At 36.7% G+C, this 14,404-nt stretch overlaps 1 protein-coding gene across 1 annotated transcript in view; it reads left to right on the plus strand.

Annotated features, from left to right (window-relative positions):
* LOC145992600 (pickpocket protein 19-like) overlaps positions 1–14,404 on the plus strand; it is an 829,803-nt gene that overhangs the window by 421,586 nt on the left and 393,813 nt on the right. The gene's annotated exons all lie outside the window — the stretch shown is intronic.

The raw sequence follows: 14,404 nt of genomic DNA on the forward strand, positions 1-14,404 counted from the left end.
TAATGCCAAATATCTCACACGCGAAAACAAAGGATAGTTTCAAACAAAAGTTAAATAGCATGATTTAGCGAATTTTATTATTTATTTTTAGTAGGCGAATATTTTTAACGTCATTTGAAGGTCACCTAATTTAAAATATAAAACTATATTATTTTAATAATAAAGAACTTTGGAACATATACTATTCTCCTCAGTACGTAATTACACTAATATTTGAAAAATAGAAAATTATAACAGAAAGATATACTTCTTTTCAGCATTGTGAGGTCCTCTCCCATTGTTTTCTCGTAGTTTACTCGGTCGCCTTCTAAGAAAACGTTTCTGGTTTGGTGGCCAGTAAAGGCACACTTTGAAGTCGTTCTGGTTCACTTTAAACTTTAGGTGCAGTCCCGATAAACTCATAAAGCAAAATATTTACGTAAAAACTGTTTAATTCAAAGAGTTTTACACATTTACTAAACACACATCATTCACGTCCACGTGAACAATAGAACGACAGCTATACTTAGAGAGGGATTGCGCAGGGAGGGGTATCTTTGATTGCATGATGGAGTTAAGTCACCTGGTTGAAACACTATGAATATTTTCTTAAATAATGCACGTGATGCAGAGGAAGAACGGTTTGCTACAACCATCCATCGTCCTTTTTATTTGTAGCCTTCTGTGATTCCAAGTAGTTTAAACGACCAATTTTACACCTCCACCCCCAAATCTCAATTTTAAATTGTGATCTTAAAAAAAAACACCATTGGTCTCCAACACCATAACCCCCAAACCAGATCCTATTCAGCTGTGACAACAAAGCTAACTAGTCATATTAGAAAACTTTGAGGTTAATTTATATCATTTTCATGCTTTTGACTTTCGATGTTTGAGGCGTGTCCATACAAGTTTTATTTAAGTTTACGCATGGCTGAGTGGTAACGGCTCGATGGAACGGACGAAGGAGAAAAATACATGCTCGCAGGAACACACACACACACACACACACACACACATACGTGTAAACGTGGTCTTGTAAGGGCTTAGCGAGTGTACATATGTTGTTGGAACCACTATAATTTAATCAATTAGCATATTCAAGTTCATCATAAGATGTCGCGAATATGAATATGATTACAAATACCACCGTTTTTTTAAAAAAAAATCATAAATACAGTTTTCCTCACGAAAAAATGGTTACTATTCTTGTTGGAACCTGGTGGTAATATCATCTGTCTAATTTACGAGTTGTAATTTTAATATATTTGCATCCTTTGTGGGTACCAATCAACATTGCACAACTCGTCCAACCAATCACAATTCCTGTAGGTCACATGGTTTCTTCCTGTGTGTAAGCAGCTACGTGACATACTGAACTGGGCAAAAAGTTGTGAAAAGAGCTTGACTACGTCAAATGAGAGCGCGTAGCTTGCACGTCTCCGTGCAGCGAATTAGGAGGGGGGAATATTTCTCGCTTCGGAGTTGGGGAAGGTATTAACTGCTGAGTAGTGTAAAATACTATATTACTCGGTCGATAAATGATGAGCCCCCCTCAGGCAGATTTGGCTACACTTAAAACTAGCTCAAGATCTGAATATGAGCTTATTGCTCAAGTGTGGTACCCTGTCTAACCCAAGATTTTTGTAAAAATGCTCTCGGGAATTTCCCGTGAAATGATGAGCCCCCTCAGATTGATTTGCCTACACTTACAAAAGCTACATCTGTGAGATTGTTGTCCATAAGCTTGTTAAAAATATGCCCTTCTTGATATTGTTTTTTCTACACCTAAAACTAAGCCAAGGTGCTCATATGAGCTTATTGCTTTTAGTGTAATACCCTGTCAAAGGTAATCTTATTAGCTACATCTACACCCACGCACACCCACACCCACCTACACCCACACATATTTACTTCCGGTCCACTTCCGATTTACCCACTTCCGGTCCACTTCCGGTTTACCCACTTCCGGTCCACTTCCGGCCCACTTGTGGCCTACTTCTGTTTTATTTCTATTGCATCATGTTGTGCAACAAATTATTATCCAATATTATGCAATAAATTATTAGGCATGTGTTGTTTTCTGATTGGTTGGTTATGACATAATGTGATGATGTGTTATATTCTGATTGGCTTATTGTTTCAGATGTTTTCAATGCGGTCCGTGCTTAGGCTATATAAAGAGATTTTGCATTACATATCAGCTAGTATTGTGAGAGTGGCTGAAGAGTGTGGGTATGTTGTTGCAGTGCTCCTCATATTTTTTAAAAAACACAAAAATATAGCAGATTTGTATAAATTGAATTATAGGTTTGTTTGATTTAATATACAGATTTTTTTATTATTCATATCAAACATATTTCTAATATATTGAACAAAGGGTTTATATCTGTCCCAGTTTGTTATATATGACACGTGGTATTAGGTCATTCCATTTCTAGGACATACCTGTGTAGACATGTATTTGTGGTGGCTTAGTGCTTCTGTAGATTAATACTTATTCTACCTTTGTGCATGTAGGCTATCAGCTTTATACAACCTGTCATAGTTTTATTAAGTATAGAGTTTTGATATGAACCCCAAGAAATTTTATATAATAAACCAACAACAAAAATACCAAAGCCAAAAATATTAAGACACTAAGTATACACACTAAATATACAAAGCACACTGCTGAACCCAACTGATATTTTTTATTAAGTATAAAGTTTTGATTTGGACCCCTAGAAATTTTATATAATAAACCAACAACAAAAATGCCAAATCAAACATATTGTAATCAATGCAATAAGAATATATCCAGCCCCAATTGGGCTAGGCACCAAAAGAATTGTGATCCAGAAAAATGCAGAACACCCACAAAAATATGCCCAAAATGCCATAGAAAATATAGCATGGAATATTTCACATATAAACATATGGGTACTTGTTCTGCACAGTCATCAACATTGTCCCCACAACCATCTACATCTGGTCTGAAAAGGAAGCTTGAAACACCTGTTAATGCTAGAGCAGCAAAGAAGCCGCGCAATGAACCTATCTATAGCAGTTTTGCTGGCCAACTTAGGGATCACTGTTTTGTATCAGAGCCAAGATGTGATATTAAGAATTTTTTGAACAGTATAAATCCCGATGTGCAGGTAATTCTAAATGCACAAAATGGCTCTTATAAGCTGTCCCTCAAATTGGTTACACAATATAAGAAACCAAATGGCACAAAATTTACACTGCCCCACATAACAGAAACTGTAGCTGTATATTCAAATACAAATTTAGACAAAATAATAAGCAGTTTGATAGAGCAATTGAATATTAAACACTCTGAATTTGCTGCAAAAGAATCGGGTTGGAGCCTATGTGGATCTCCACACAAGCTATATGTTAATATTTCTAAATTTAATCCATTACAAGGTTCCACATATGTTCCTTTACCTGCTAATATTAAAAACAAAAAAGCTGTGCTTAACACATAAAATAATGATCATAAATGCTTTCTGTGGTGTATTTTAGCTGCTTTGTATCCAGTTTTAGATAATCCAAAGATAATAAGTTATTATAAACAGCATGAACATGATTTTGATGGAGGGTTTAGAATATCCAATGTCTTTTCAGAATATTGATAAATTTGAAGAAAAGGCCAGGGATATCAATGATAAACAATTATCTATTAATGTATTTATTTGTTCTACTGGCCATGGCAATTGCTTGATAGCACCTCTCAGAATCAGTACACTTAATAATGAATCTGCTGTCCCGATTGATCTGCTCTTAATTGAAGAGGATGGCACACACCATTACATTCTGATACACAGTCTTGAAGCTTTAGTCAGAAAACAACAAGGCAGATCCAATACAATATTCAAGTTGTGTAGAAGATGTTTGACTGTATTTGATGGTCAAAAAATAATAAATGGGGTTCGGGAACAGAATGCAGAAATTTCTAGAAACAAATTAATTTTACATTTAAAATACTGTGGCAACCATAAACCTGTTCATATGGTTATGCCTAAGCCAAATGAAAATGCCAAATTCAAAAAATTTGAAGCCTTGTTGGAACACCCAGCATATATAGTCTGTGATTTTGAATCAAACCTCAAACCCCTTGCATTATGCAGCCCAGATTATGATGAATCTTCAATTACATCATACTAGTTACATGAGCATTCTAGTTCTTATTATGTGGTTCTACAGGATGGTGTTGTTACTGAAGAATATTTATACATGGGACCAGATGCCATCAAAGAATTTGCACATAGAATAGAAAATAAATGCCATGACATAGCATCTAATGTCTTATTAAAATCAAAACCTATGTTGCCTTTAACAGAGGATCAGATTGAAGATTTCAACAATGCAGAAAAATGCCAGGTATGTGATTCTGAATTTTCAGATACAAATATGAAGGTGCATCACCATTCTCATACAGATGGTAAATTCAAAACGGCCCTGTGTAATAGCTGTAATATTAAGATCCAGAGACCAAAATTTGTCCCTATATTTTGCCATGCTGCATCCAATTATGATTTTCATCATCTGATCAGGTACGAGGGGTTTGAAAAGCAGAATTTAAATATTTTAGCAGAACATGATGAGAAATGTATTGCTATTAGCAAGATAATTTAAGTTAATGTTGTTCCCATTCACTTAAGATTTCTTGATTCCTACAGAATTCTGTTCGCTAGCCTGGCTACACTGGCCAGTCAATTATCTGATGATCAATTCAAAATCACATGTGCTTTGTTTCCAAATAAGGACCTGAAATTAATTAGGCGGAAGGGTGTATACCCATACGACTATGTTAAAGATTTTTCTAAATTTGATGAGTGTTCTCTACCACCACAACAAGCATTCTACAGTAAACTCAGGGCATCTGGAATCACTGATGATGATTATCACCATGCCCAGTTGATGTGGACCAACTTAAAATGCCAGACATTTGGTGATTATCATAAGGCATATTTAAAACTTGATGCGACTCTCTTAGCTGATATACTTCAGGCATTTAGAAAATCATCGTTGGAAAATTATAAGCTCCATCCAATGTATTTCTACAGTGCTCCAGGCCTAGCATGGTCTGCAATGTTTTTAAACACTAAAATGCAATTGGATCTGATTCAGGATCAGGACATGTATCTGTTTATTGAGCCATGTATAAGAGGACGCATGGTGCAATGTTCTCAGAGATATGCCAGAGCAAATAACAAGTATATTCCCAAATATGATCCAGCACTGCCATCAAATTATATACTGTATGTAGATGCCAACAGCGTATATGGTTATGCTATGATGGATAAATTGCCATATGCAGGGCTTGAGTGGGTTGAAGATTTCAATATTGAAGATCTTCAGGATTTTGATTACAGTAACTATGGCCTGTTCTTATAAATTGATCTGACAATTCCTGATGATTTACACAACACATTTTCTGATCTGCCCCCAATTCCTGAGGTTAAGTGTTCACCTGGCTCTAAACAGAAGAAGCTAATGATGACTCTAGAGCCAAAAGAGGGTTATGTCATATATTATAAAAACCTCCAGATCCTGATGCATCATGGTGTTCAAGTGACCAAAGTTGGCAAAGTTTTGAGGTTCAGGCACTCAAGATGGTTGAAGCCATATATTGATACAAACACAGAGCTTCGAACATCTTCAATGAGCCAATTTGATAAGACCTTGTTTAAATTGATGGTAAATTCAGTGTATGGCAAAACCATAGAAAATGTCAGAAAACATACTGATGTTAAATTAATTACTGACCCAGCCGGAGCAAAAAATTGATAGCAAAGCCTAATTTCAACTACAGAAGAATTTATGATGAGAATATGGCACTTTTTAATATGAAAAAAACAAAGATTAAGTTTGATAAGCCTATTTATGTAGGGGCTGTGATATTGGAATTGGACAAATTACACATGCTAGAGCTCTATTATGATGTGCTCAAGCCTTTATATGGTGATTGTGTAAAACTGATGTACATGGACACAGATAGCTATATTCTTGATATTCAGACAGAAGATGTTTATCAAGATATATCACAGCCTGCATTGCTTCAATATTTTGATACTAGTGAACATACAAAAATTCAACCCCACAACAAAAAGGTGCCTGGCAAGTTAAAAGATGAGACACTTGGTGATATTATTGTGGCATTTGCTGGGTTAAGGGCCAAGATGTACAGCTTTGAAACATGTAGTGGTGTTGTTGCAAAGAAAGCCAAGGGCATTGGCAGAGTAACTGTTGACAAAGAGCTCCAATTTGAAGATTACAAAAATTGTCTCAAAACCCAGAGTTTAATCAGAACATCAGAATGCAGAATTCAGAGTGTGGATCACTTGTTGACTACAAATGTTGTAAAAAAATTGGCTCTGGACCCACATGATGATGAGAGATGTATTTTATCATGTGGCATACATACTCTACCATGGGGTCATTTTGATTTGAAAAATGGCAATCAAGGCCCAATTACAGAGCATGATTTGAAATAAATAAACATGCCAATGAACTTATTTGGGTTCAAAAACAGGCTATTATGGACCTGCCAACACCAGCACCCTCTTCTGATATACAGTCTATAATATTTAAACTAAGTGCTTGTTAATTATTCATCTGAACAGCATACTTACAGAAGTTGATGATAAAACAGGTAAAACATTGTACATATTTAATAATAATTTAAATCACTACCAGTTACCTGTAGGTGGTCAATTACAATTTATTATAACCCCCGAGGGTAATGTTAAGGTTTCAGTAGGGAGAAATATTTATAGAATTAAGCACTCAAACATGGTTTCTGGCACTGTATATACTGTTTCTGCTGGTGATTGTTTATATATTGAGGTCCCAGGATCCTATGGCAAGCTTATACCTTTTCTTTTAGAATTAAGAATTAGATATTTTTTAATAAATAACCACTAAAACAAAAATGCCTAATGATATATTTGGCTATACAAGGCATGAAGATCACAGTGATGAGATTCTGATGCTTGATGTCAGAGTCAAAAAATTAAGAAGTGATTTACAAGCTTTACAAGCCACACTCAATGCCAGTCTTCAACTAGAAATAACAAATTTACAATCACAATGCATGGACCCTCTTCTTAAAATTGATTCAGAACTCAAATTGATGCTTCAAAATTTACTGACTTGGTAACATTAGATAATTTTCAACGTTTAGAGGAAGCTGTAGCAGCTCTTCAAGCCAAATTAAAGATTCAGGCTACCAACTCTGAGCAATTGAAACAACAATTGCAAGAGGAGATTAATAATGTCCAGGCACAGCCCCAAACAATTGTCAAAAGTATAAAGCCACAAGAAGATTTTGATCTAGTAATTTCCACTCTAAAGGAACAGATTCAATCACTACAGATACCTAATCTGGACCCCTTTAACAATGCCATAGCCGAGGTTAAAGAAAAAATTCAGACACTTGAAAATTTTATGAACAACCTACCATCTTCTGATGCTCTGAGTGCTATAACTCGTAGTGTTGAAAACATCAAGCTGCAACTTGAAACATATGAAGATTTTGGAAAAATTCAGAGTACCATAAACCACCTTGAGGGTACCATAACAGCAGTGCAAAGTGATCTGACAAATGTACAAGAAACTCTAGAATCCCGCCTGCCTGGTATTGTAGACACCCTTCTCAGTGTCCAGCAACAGATCACAAAACTTGAAAACCTCAACACTGAATCTGAGCTATCTCATTTTCATCACTTGATCGATGATATCCAAACAAAACTTGAAATTTTACACCAATCAACACCTACTCAGGCAGACATAGCCATGCTTCAAGATGCTATGCGAAGTGCGGCTGATGCTTCTGATTTAAATGACGTGAAATTGGGCCTTGAATCTTTGTAGAATACTGTCTCAAATCTGCCTACATCACAGGAACTTAAAAATATTAAGAGAGCAGATAATCGCATATTGAAATTAGAAGATATCAAGAATATCCAGACAGAGATCAAACAACTTACTCAGACAGTGGCAACTCTACCAACTAATCAACATATTAATGAATTTTATGCTTTGTTTGAGGATATCAGAAGACAAGTCCATGATCTTTTAGCTCAAAATTCACAATTGGCAGTTGTTGAAAATTTACAGCAAATTATAGGCAACATCAAGCAACAGCTAGGGACCATGGAATCCAACCAATCAAATGTTCTGTCTGTTTTTGCCATCCAGCTTCAAGAAATTGTGCAACAATACAAAAATCTTGCTGTGGACATAAAGATCAAGCCAGGCCACGATGATGTTGTTTGGACTATCAATGAGCACCTTGAATCTGTAACAAGTAGATTGCTTACAGCAGAAAAATAAATAACTGGCCTGATCGAGAATCCTAAACATTCAGTAATTCTTGAATTGTACAGTATCCCCAACAAAGAATATGATTCGCCATTTACACCAGGTGGCAAAATATATATGCTGTCCCATGCACAATTTTATTACCAGTTTTTTGTTGGGGGCACACTTAGACCAATCAAGATCAAATATTGGCTACAACCACAGGCACACCACTACCCTACCTTATCAATAACAAATGCTGACAACAAACCAAAGGTCACCAGTGTAGAGTTAGAGGATTTTACAGACCCCAATACATTAGAAACATCTTATGCTGAAGATGATGGTCCTCTTGAATTTAATATACAAATAGGAGATAAATTATATTTAGAAAATCCTGTAGTATCAGCTGCTTAACACCCCATAGTTGCAATATTCTTGTTTACATACTATGTCTAGACAAACCTTTGTTTATGAATTACACAGACAAGCCAGACATAATTATAAGAGACTGCCAGTGGTTACAAAAGGCATAGATGATTTATGGCAGAGCGACTTGGTTGAGATGGCAAGTGGACAGCTGAAAAACTTAGACAAGATCAACAAGGGCTACAAGTATCTACTCATTGTCATAGTCACATTTTCAAAATATGCCTGGGTTATGCCACTCAAATCCAAGACTGGAGCATGTGTTACAGAAGCCTTCATGACAATCATCAATTAGAGTGGAAGATCACCCCGCTATCTACAAACAGATAATGGCAAAGAATTCTATAATTCGGTGTTCCAACAATTTATTAAAAGCCGGTCAATACAACATTACTCGAGTTACAGTGATTTTAAGGCCTCTATTGTAGAAAGATTCAACAAAACCCTAAAAAATCATATGTATAAACAATTTACCCTCCAAGGTAATTATAAATGGCTCAGTATCCCACCAGAACTTTTGATAGATATAACAACTCGGTCCATTCCACAATCAACATGAAACCCTCTGAGGTAACTTCATCTGATGAGCAAAAATATATCAAAACTGTTTATTATCCTATATACCAGCCAACAACAAGAAAAGCCAAATACAAGGAAGGTGATCAATTAAGAATCATCAAATATAAGCACATATTCAAAAGATGCTTTACCAGAAACTGGAGCCCTGAATTATTTACAGTGGTTGAAGTTAAACCTGGGACCCGTAACACATATATAATAAAAGACCACCGAGGAGAAATTCTCAAAGGCAGATTCTATGAAGAAGAACTCAGCAAAACTAAACAGCCTGACACATATCTCATAGAAAAAATCATACGCAGAAAAGGCAACAAGATACTGGTCATATGGCTAGGTCTCCCAGAACACAGCTGGATCGAGGCAGACAATGTGATACTATGAACACCTGGGATGTTATAAAAGGACTACCAGAGCCTGAAGAGCAGATTAAGAGAAATGGTAAGCTGCTGACTGATAATATTAGATGTCTTATTGTTGGTCCATCGGCTTGTGGTAACACTACACTAATGATTGATAATTTTTTATTGGCACCCAACTGGTTAGATTGGAAAACAGGCACTTGTATGTTTTCTCTAAGAGCTTGGAACAATTAAAATATCAGCAGCTGATGAAGCTATATGATTGACTGGATATAGCCACTTTTGAACCAGATGTTAAGCCACTTCATGAATGTCTCGATAATTCTGTTGTTGTGTTTGATGACATTATACTGGATAATCAAAACAAGGTTAGAATTTTCTTTACACAGGGCCGACACAAAAACATAGATTGCTTCTACCTGGCACAGACTTTTTCTAAAATACCAAAGCAGCTGATAAGAGACCACAGCAATTTCATATGTGTGTTTCATCAAGACCATACCAACCTCAAACACATACATGATGAATATGTAGGTGGTGACTTGAGCTACAATGATTTTTCTAAGTTTTGCAGTAGGTGCTGGAACCAGGACAGTTACGGGTTTGTCACAATTGATATGACAAGGAAACCCAATAGTGGTAAATACTGAAATAAAATCAACAATTTTCTAGACATTGAAACATATATAAATAACCATGAAAAGGCCAATTATTAATGATCTTAAATTAAGAGATTTTCTTGTAAAAAGATTTAAGGGATGGAAATCAGAGAACCGAGGAATCTATGAACAACACAAGCAAACAGAACAGCCTATTATTGATGCTATTAGTGAATTAGGTAAAAATATCAAAACTGTTACAGAGCAAAATCAAAATTTGAACACAGAGCTTGTACCTGTAGCTGCTAGGAACATATTAGATTATCCAATCTCCCCGCTTTCTATTATTCATACTCCTAGTCCTGTTGCTCCTCGAAGAATTGAGGCTAGTCAGGATCCTATTGAATTGGGTCTTCTTGCTCATAGAAATTAATATTTAAATAAAAATACATACGAAAAAAATGGAAAATATTGAGAGTTATGAGCTACAATCATTCCCTCCAAACAGGAGGACATTTGCAAATTTAAATCAACCCAACACAGAGATTGAGGTTGATTTTGATGTAGGACATGGCTTTATACACCCTCACAGAGCAGATCTTTACATAACATTTGATGTTCTAAAGCTCGATGGTACAGATTATCCTGCTACCTCAAATATAAGATTGGTAGAAAATTTTGTGCCACATCTGTTCTCTGAAATTGAGATCAGAAAACATGGTTTTGTTATAAACAGAGTAGATTACCCTGGTATTACCTCTACAGCTTTGGCCACACTAAAATTATCCAAAACCGAGGATCTTACTACAAAATATGTGGATTTGAGGCTGGTGATAAAATATTAACCAAGAGCCACACTGTACTATTTCCCATGCGCCTGTTGCCAGGATTCTTCTCAGATTACAAAGATATTATGTGAAGGGTGGTTTAAGAATTACATTTAGAAGAGCTGCCAATGATAATAATGCTTTGATGAGGTACAGTACATTAAACTCTACAGGGGAAGCTCTGCCTAATACCCTACCTGATGAGGGCAAGTGCCTAATTCAGACTATGGAGCTAAGAATGCCAGTAGTTGAATATGAAGCCAGTTATGCTCTTAAATACAAAGCAGATATCCTAAAAAATCCACAGGTGCCCTTACAATTTTATACATATCAATGTGTGCAGAAGCCTGCAACTGGTAGCTATTATGAATTTGATGCTACAAACTCATTCTCCAGTATACAATATGACATGCCATATTTTGTGGTGGTACTGTTTCAAACTGGAAGACACAATAATCAGGAAAAAAATTCAAGTAAATTTGATAGCTGCAACATCAAGAACATATATCTTAAAAATGGCAGAAATGAGGTGTTTCCTAGAGAAAATTATAATTTAGACATGTCCAAGGATGATTTTTTAAAATTATATGAATCATTTACAGCATACAAAAGGGTCACTACTGGCAATAGTGACATGTATTTCTCACCAGATGAATTCAAAAACACAGAGACCCATGTTTGTCATCAACACCTCAAAAAGTAAACAAGTTGTGGTTAATGACAGGACAAACATTAAAATTATCTGTGAATTCCATGATACACTTCCTGATGACACCATATGTAGTGTTATTCTTATAGGTGAAAAATCATATATTTATGATGTAAGAAATAAGAGAGTCACAGAGCAATTCTAGAAGGCCTCTGCATAATGCACAAGCTGGGCCTGGTTTCCAATTAAAATATTCAGGTTAACATATTAATTCTCTGAACTTAAACCGGAAGTAAACCGGAAGTGGACCGGAAGTGAACCGGAAATAAATATGTGTGGTTGTAGGTGGGTGTGGGTGTGCGTGGGTGTAGATGTAGCTAATAAGATTACACTTGACAGGGTATTACACTAAAAGCAATAAGCTCATATGAGCATCTTGGCTTAGTTTTAGGTGTAGCAAAAACAATATCAAGAAGGGCATATTTTTAACAAGCTTATGGACAACAATCTCACAGATGTAGCTTTTGTAAGTGTAGGCAAATCAATCTGAGGGGGCTCATCATTTCACGAGAAATTCCCGAGGGCATTTTTACAAAAATCTTGCGTTAGACAGAGTACCACACTTGAGCAATAAGCTCATATGCACATCTTGAGCTAGTTTTAAGTGTAGCCAAATCTGCCTGAAGGGGGCTCATCATTTATCGACCCAGTAATATAGTATTTTACACTACTCTGCTGTGCAGTCAGTGGCGTATTTAAGTGGTTTTACCCCAACTGTGGAATTTAGGAAAAATTACACATTTGCCTTAATTGCTGATTTTTAAATATTACTTTGCATACTTTACTTTTTTATTTGACGATTTCACAAATCAAAGCAGACTTGTGCGGCCTATCATGTTGCAACGATGGGAAGCGTAGTTCTTGATTGGCTCGCTTCCAAGCGACACGCAATAGGCAATAAAACGTCAAGCGATACGTGTCGTTTGGAAGTGGTCCCTCAGTAATCAATTCACCCTTTCGAACCGCAATGTCGCTTGTAATTACTTATCTCACGGAATGGGCCATTTTATCAATATCTTCGTTATGTTGTTTGCCCATGAGCGGTGAATGTTTTACTTTAGATTGAAGGGTCTGGTGTTGCTTGTTGATTGTTGCCTACCGCTTCTCACTTCGATCTGAAATCTTCTTCAAGGGGTTAGAGGGAAATTATGACGGAATCTACAAGCGACACTGGGGTTTTACATCGACATGAGAAAAGGGTTACTTTAGCCTTTCGCACTAAAGCATTCACTGCATACACAAACAACAGACGGAGGTGTGAAGATGCACAAAATAGCGAATTAGGGTGGCACACAAGCGACGAGCGATATTCGCAGCTTGTCGTTCTGCGTCAATTCGAAACGTTGCCTTGATTACTGAGGCGAAAGGCGTTACGCTTATCACGTTGCGCTTCAGTATGGAAGCTACTTGAACGGCATGCGACTATCGTCACGGGGATTTCATACCCATGCGACAAGCGAGAGAAGCTAGTCCAATCTCAAGCAAAACATTCACAGCGCTTTCGCGAAGAAGAGCGCGATGCAAGATGGTGCACGGTTTTGACAAAACTGTAAAGTCGGAGCCACACGAAAGCTACAAGTGACACGTGCAGCTTGTCTTGTCGCTTTTGTTCAAAAGGTTGAATTCATTATTACTGAGGGTTTAATTGTAAGCAACATGAATCGCTTGTTGCCTTCTTCTTGTCGTTTTTTGCTTCAGTGTGAAATTTCCCTTATAGAGCGAGAAGCTGGAAGGGCCAGGCGACAAGCGATACGAAGAATTCACAGAGGAGCTACAAGCGACAAGCGACACGACGCACAGTAATGAGAAAACGGGCCAGTTAGAGCGACACAAAAGGTCCAAGCGCAACGTGCAGTTTGTTTTGTCACTTCTGTTGGAAAGGTTCACTTCATTACTGATGGTACGTTTCCAAGCGACTCGTGTCGCTTGTCGTCTGTCGTTTGTCGCAAGGTGTGAAATCTGTCTAAAGTAAAACATTCACTGCGAACAACGGACTGAGACAACATGACGATAAATTCCCAATACGAGCAATTCGAGATCGACAAGCGACACGGGCAGGTTGTCTTGTCGTGTGCCTCTTCCCTCTTGAAGCTACATTAATCCTATAACACTATTACAGTGTAACTAGCGCTACGTATTTTTACGAACTGAAGGAATCGATTTTTAATACAAACTCTACATCATGAAAACAAGATGACGATTGTTAATGAATATTATTTTCTTTATTTTCTTTATTTTAGAGTTTTATTGTTCATTTTAAAATGTATGAACATGCTATTATTAAACATAGAATATTTTAAGAGTATGTCTTGATTAAGAATAAATCACCACAGAACACGACATTTCCACATTTCATAGCTGCCAACACTTAATCCCTGCAACATTCGTGGATATGAAAGGGAGAGTTTTTGTGCGTGTGATCATAGTAGATAGTAAATGTGCATTCTACCACTACCCTGATTTTTTGACCTCTAAGAAAATCGCACCAAAACCTCAAAAACTCACTTTCTCTCCACGTTTCGCGCCTCATTTATTGCGCTGACGATGTTTCACGGCGCAGAAAAGCCGGTACGAGAAAAAACACTTTCTCATCCTTGAAGTACGAATGCACCTTATCGTAATTTTTTTCTA

Source organism: Lepisma saccharinum, chromosome 9 (assembly GCF_977018435.1).
Source record: "Lepisma saccharinum chromosome 9, izLepSacc3.1, whole genome shotgun sequence".
NCBI classification, from domain to species: Eukaryota; Metazoa; Arthropoda; class Insecta; order Zygentoma; family Lepismatidae; genus Lepisma; species Lepisma saccharinum.